The sequence below is a fragment of the Colobus angolensis genome, unplaced genomic scaffold (genome assembly GCF_000951035.1).
Source record: "Colobus angolensis palliatus isolate OR3802 unplaced genomic scaffold, Cang.pa_1.0 Scaffold85, whole genome shotgun sequence".
Lineage (NCBI taxonomy): Eukaryota > Metazoa > Chordata > Mammalia > Primates > Cercopithecidae > Colobus > Colobus angolensis.
The window spans coordinates 590,815-597,513 of NW_012122376.1; positions in this window are offsets into that span (position 1 = coordinate 590,815).

The window sequence follows — 6,699 nt, forward strand, 5'->3', positions numbered from 1 at the left end:
TAGAGCCTATTTCTTTTTCTCCTCTCCGCATCATTCCTGCAGCTCCAAATATTTCACTGCCCAAGAAAACATGCCCTTCCTTCCGGCCAAATCGTTGCATCACATTGTCCTGGTTCAATGCATTCTAACCCATGGACAGAATAGAATGTAGAAAACAGCACCCAACATGCACGACCACACACAGAGCTCTTATGAGATACATTTCCCATGAATATTGCTTCATCTAATAATTTTCACTGTTTTAATACCATCAATTTCCCTCCTGATCAGTGCTACCCATCAGGAAGTATCTTCAGGTAATTAACATTTTTACATTTTTAATTATGAAATCTTTCCTGAGCTGGCAGGGTGTCAGAGATGAGAAGCATCAAGCATCAGTGGTGCTGTGATCTAAGGATTGCTGGAGGCCTGGAAAATCAAGGAGGGTGTGAATTCCACCACCTGCTGTGTCAGTACCCTCATCTGAAACACAACTGGACATTGGCACAAAATAGCGGGGCTCAGGAGAAGCAGCTGTGTTTGGTGGCCGACTTTGCTCTAAAGCTTCGATGCCAAAAGCAGATGTCACTTTCATCAGAACACACCGGGATTCTGTCTCTAAGGAGAGAGAGGGAGCCTGCTCCAGCCAGCCTCCACACAGGGCGGGGACACAGTGCAGACTCCCTTCTGATAGCCACTTTGGGTTTCCATTCCACTCCCCTCTCGCCTTTGTAGTCACACTTTAAATGTTTTTTTCCCTCATCTCTACTTTGTCCTTCCCTCACAGCCCTCTTTATCCCACAGTCCATTTAAAAATTCTATTTAACAACCTGCACATATCAAATCAGAGTTTGGGTTGCTCCCCAATTCCTAGGCTGCTGTAAAAGAAGTGTGTGCCCATAGAAATGCCCCAGAATGGTAGGAAATCAGGACCAGAATGGAAAGAAAAGCAGGAAAGCAATGTGCACTTACAATTACTTGGCAGATTTGCTCATGTGGTTTGGGGGCAATGTTCCTTGATGTGTCTTCATCTCAAGCCCACCTCAGCTTAGACCATCCATATTTGCTAAGCCCTTTCCTCAGCATCCTGTGGCTGGGTTGTCACCATTCTACTATCAAGGGCAAGCAGGAGGGCAATGTGTTCTGAGCTCAGAAAGGCTCCAAGGCTTGTCCAAAACCATGTCCCATGGAGGGGGCCAGTGTTACCACACACCCTGTCTCTCCTCCAGGAACAGACCACACACCCCACATATGCAGGGAGCCCTTCATCAACCATCCCTGCTCCCCAGTCTTAATCCATCCTTCCAATTGCAGCTCCATCTCTGCCAGAGACACTTCCCTCCCTTCCTTCCCTACCTTTGCTCCCCCTGTTGCGTTGGTCCCTCCAGGAGCAGTGAGGATGTCCACTCTCTCTGACCCCAACTTCCATGACTTAGGGGTCCAATACGTGTAGCCATAGCAACCAGTGCCGCAAAATTCCTGTTTAAGAGAATGGACAATGAAATCAGAAGGACAGGCCTGTTGAAGGGAAAAAAAACTTTCTGAAATCAAGTTCTCATGAAATTACATCTTCCCCCCCCTTAATTTCAAAAGTATTCAGGCCAGGTGCAGTGGCACGCTCATGTAATCCCAACACTTTGGGAGGCCGAGGCAGGAGGCTCACATGAGGCCAGGAGTTTGAGGCTGCAGAATTCTCCCCTGCTCTCCAGTCCAGGCAATAGAAAAAGATCCTATCTTTGAAAAAAAAAAAAAAAATGGGTATTCTGAGGCCCAGCCTACATAATGCTAACTGGCTTGACAGTTTGGTAAGAAAAAAATGAACTTGTCTTTTGCCCGGTCTAAGTAATTTCATCTGCTTCAGAGTCAAACTTGCCATCTAATGAGGCACACGTATAACTACTAGAAGAGAATTATCTTACAGAGTCATGTGTGTTTAGTCCACAGCACAAAGAGTGCTTGCCTCAGGATCCTCATGAAATAAAAGCAAAGTGCTGGCCATCCAGCGCGTTCCCCATTGTTCGGACGAACGCAGGCAGGATGGCGCACTTCCGGGTTCTTCTTCACCAGCTTTTCCCGCGCGCGCGAAAATGCAGCCGGCGCCCAGGGAGGGTGCAGACCAACTGGGCATGCGCCAGGTGACGTCACTCCGAAGAGCCCAAGATTTACCTGGTCGCACCTGTGGAACGCCCCGCCCCCCCCACACGCCCGTGCCCCGCCTATTGCCCTCCCACTCCTAGAAAAGCCCGAGAGCGCCACCGGGGGCCTCTGCCGGCCTTCCTTGCCGGAGGCGGACAGACCTCCTCTCCACACCTTAGGTGACCAAAAATAAACTTGCAGTTTTGCTCCTACACTTGCCTACTCGCTGGTTCTTTTGTGCCCACTCGGCTGGTCTTAGAAAAACAAATCACCCATGAATACATTGAACGCGTAAAAGGTTGTCAGGAGATCCATCAGAAATGCTTTTTAAAATTTTATCCCTAAAGTCCTCATTTTTATGTTGATGGTTGAATTTCTAAGCTTGGGTATCAGGAAATACAACTGGTGGAAAAATGTAGGAATCCCCAGAAAATCACCAGGATTGCCTAGGGAGAAGTCACCCTGGTGCGGCTCCCAGCGGGAGAGGCAACGTCCTTCCAGGAGATGGCTCTGCACATGGGCAACAACTTTCTCCCCTTGTACCAGCCACTGGTATTTTCACTTATATGGTTCTCAAAAGTCCAAAAGTCACCCACAACTCACTAAAGTCATGTGACACCTTCCCCCCCAAAAATGTGCTTTTGAGCCCTTTGGTTGAAAGTGAGAAGAAAACAGTTGTGCCCTATCACGCTCTAAACAGAAGCTACAAGTTTGTTTGTAACTGGAATTAAATTGCTAAACTAATGGATGGATGTGTCACAGGAAAAGCACCCAAGCAAATCCTCATCACTTTGTTTCACTGCAGTTATCAGAAAATGTAGCAACGCCAGGCATACATTAAGCATTGGAAGAAGCCACCAGTAGGCTCTCTGGTTGCTGTCTGCAGGGTATAAACAGCGAGGCTTCTGTCTCTTTCCACCAGCAAAACTACCTTTTCATAATCTCAGAAGATTATTGAACTTTTAGAAAATTATTCAATCCTCAAGGATCTAGAACCAGAAATACCATTGGACCTAGAAATCCCATTACTGGGTATATACACAAAGGAATAGAAATCATTCTATTATAAAGACAGAAGCACATGTATGTTTATTGCAGCACTATTCACAATAGCAAAGGCACGGAACCAACCCAAAGGCCCATCAACAATAGACTGGATAAAGAAAATGTGGTACACATACACCATGGAATACTATGCAGTCATAAAAAAGAATGTGATCATGTCCTTTGCGGGGATGCGGATGAAGCTGGAAGCCATCTTCCTCAGCAAATTAACTGTTCTCACTCATAAGTGCAAGTTGAACAATGAGAACATATGGACACAAGCAGGGGAACAACACACACCAGGGCCTGTCAGGTGAGGGGCAGGGTGAGGGGAGGGAGAGCATTAGGACAAATAGCTAGTGCATGCAGGGCTTAAAACCCATGCGACGGGTTGACGGGTGCAGCAAACCACCATGGCACACGTATCCCTTTGTAACAAACGTGTACATTCTGCACGTGTATCCTGGAACTTGAAGTAAAAAAATAAAAACATATATTAAATAAATAAATAAGAAAAAGTATTATTAGAACTGCTAATGCAGGCAAGGGGACAACTTTGCCTTAATTCGTAGATTACAATGGCTACTTTGCACCATGCCTACCTATGGGATCAAAAAAGAAGAAGAAACAAGTTCCAGTGCTGTCAACTTGCTTCTCTGCTCGTTTTAAAGTTTTTTTACTCAATGGCCTAAATTTCAAGCAGAGAAAAATATATGCAGCTAAGGTAAATAAAGCTATCTGAACAATACCTTCCATCCTAAGAACTAACATTTAACCTGGTGTTTTAAAAGATGATACTTGCAAATATGGCTAAGCCATGTATTCAATTCTGTTCAACTACTGGTGTGAAATTTTAATCAAAAAACTAGAAAGCTCATTCAAAAAAGAAATTAGTGAAAAAACTTTGGTCGTCTCTCATCAGTGAAAACTGATTTAGTTATGCAAATTACTGCTATGAATATTAAACCACTGATGAAAGGTTTTTAATGAAGGGATCTTTTGTTTTGGAAATGCAAGGGTATATGCTTTAATTTCTTGCTAATTTACTGTTCTTTGATAATGTTCACATTTTCCCCAAAGTGGCTTTGCTGATGGGTTTAATACTGTGAATAGAACTACAGACCAACAATACTGGTTTTGACAAGCTTTCCCCTGTGTAACTATACATCGTGATTTGCATCCCCTTATGCACAATTCTATTAGGGTGAATTTTGTCTACAGGGCTTTCCCTGAAATGAATTCTCATTTTAATGTTAGCCTCCTGCAGTTTTTAATTTTTAATCTGTAATATGAAATTGCAAATTTTACAAACATCATTTGAAAAAGCCACTAGGACAGAACCGAATGCCAAAGTTTACATATTGCCTAATTAGACTGTTATGAGCGGCAGCTTATCAATGTCACACCAAAGATCATCAAAAAATCCAATTACTAATTTGAAAAACACATATATTTATAGGTTCATTTTGTTTCATTTGCATCCGGTTAGCTCAATAATTGTTTTAAAATTGCATTAAGGCTAATAATTTGGATTTCACGGGTAAAGTACCTGCACTGCCAAGGTGGTGCCCTGCCCTGCTGGCCACTGTGAGTGACAGTGGTGCTGTGGCCAGGCCACCAAGAAGAGACCTCCTGCCATGCAAAGCTCCGGTCCTCAGGTACCCTGGAGAGAAATCTCTTCAAAATGGAAAGACCTCACAGCACCTTGCCAAGGAGGCCAGATTCCAGCGGATGGAGCCTCAGGCACTCTGCAGATAATTAAGAATAAGTGTGAGGCAGCAAAGGAGCCGGCACAGGGTCCCATGCGTGGGGAGGGGGTTCCATAGATGGGTGGGCGGAGACCTCTGGCCTGGGGAGCTGGCCTCAATCATTCCAGAAGAACAAAAGCAGCTTCCTTCAAACTTTTTCATCATGGAAAATGTCAACAAGCACAAAAGCAAAGAGATATACCCCTACTGCCCCCACTTCAATATTCAGCAACTCGGGGCTGATCGGCCCACCCACCTCCTTTCCTCCTTCCCACATTATATTAGAACAAATCTTGGGAAACCTGTTGTTCCAACTGTAGAGATTTGGGAATTATCTTGAAAAAGTCTTTAAACATAAAAATGTATCATACCTGAGAAAATTAATAAGAATTTCTTAATATTGTTAGATACCCAGAGTTCAACTTTCCAATTGTCCCATAAATGTCCCAAATAATTGATTTCTTTACAGTTTGAGTCAAGATGCAAGTTGACTCACATCATAAGTTTCACATGGTAATGGGCTGATACGTTAAAGTCTCTTTTAATTTCTAAGTTCCAACCAACTCTCTCTCTCTCTCCCTATCTGTACCACTCTCTCCCTATCTCTAGCTCTATCCCTACTTCTGTCTCTATCTTTATCTCTTTCATCAATGTATTTATCCATTAAAGAAGCCAATCACTTGTTTTGTGTAATTTCCGTCTGTTTGGATTTTGCTGACTCTGTCCCTGTGGGGTCCTTGACACGCTCTTCCATCCTTTGTGTTCCCTGGGATTTGGTAGCTGAATCTATAGCATTTATGAGACTCAGTTTTGTTTTTGTTTTTGTTTTTTGGCAAGACTACTTCATAGGTGGGTATGTCTTTCCACCAAGAGTTATGTAAAAGTAGGAACTTTTAAATTTGCTTATTTCTCATTTCCAAATGAATACTCAATGTAAACATTACAAATAATTCAAAAGCAGAAAGAGGCAGTAGGATGCATCCTTCCAGATATTTCATTGTCTGTATATGTTGTGTTTTTCTTCCTTGTGTGTTTGTTGTCATAAAATAGGATCATGCTATACATTCTTGTCTTAGAAATTGTGTTTTTTCACTTAATAAAATACCATATGCACTGCTGCTAAATCACTGAACTCTCCTTAAACTGTTATGAGTTGTCTTTCTTCATTTTATTAGGGCAGCTTCTCAAAATAATCTGGAGTTTAGGTTGACTTTTCAGACTCAAAATTTTTGTACACATCTTGAAGAATAATTCCCTAATTTGCTTATTCCACATGCCAGCTTTTAAATTAATAAAAGTAGTCATTCCTTTTGAGTATAAATGATATTTTCTTACAAATGATGAGAAAATAGTGATCTAAAACTGGCATTTTCTGCTTACAAAAAGTCCTAATGCTGCCTTAAATGTTGGCAACCAGAGTTTCCTGGCCCCCCTGAGCTGCGGGTGGTGACGGAGGCCTCTCCCTGAGACTCCCACAGCCCAAGCCATACAGTAAGATGCTTATTCACTTTCATTTCTGTTATTTTCCACTGAACTTTTTTGCATCACCATTTCCCCCACCAAGGCTGGCCTTCCATGTCCAGCCTCAGAACCCAGGAATTTGAGGTGTCACAAAAAGCACTACAGGGGAAGATTCTGAGCAGAGACCCGAGGGAAGGAGCCGTGGTTTAAGGAAAGATACAAAGGGAAAGCCCATTTGTGGGGTGCCTGTGATTTGCTTGTGTGTTTTCCAGATGTCAGTTCATTTAACTCTCACAGCTTCAAAGCAGAAGCTTGAAGCAGGCTTCAAGAC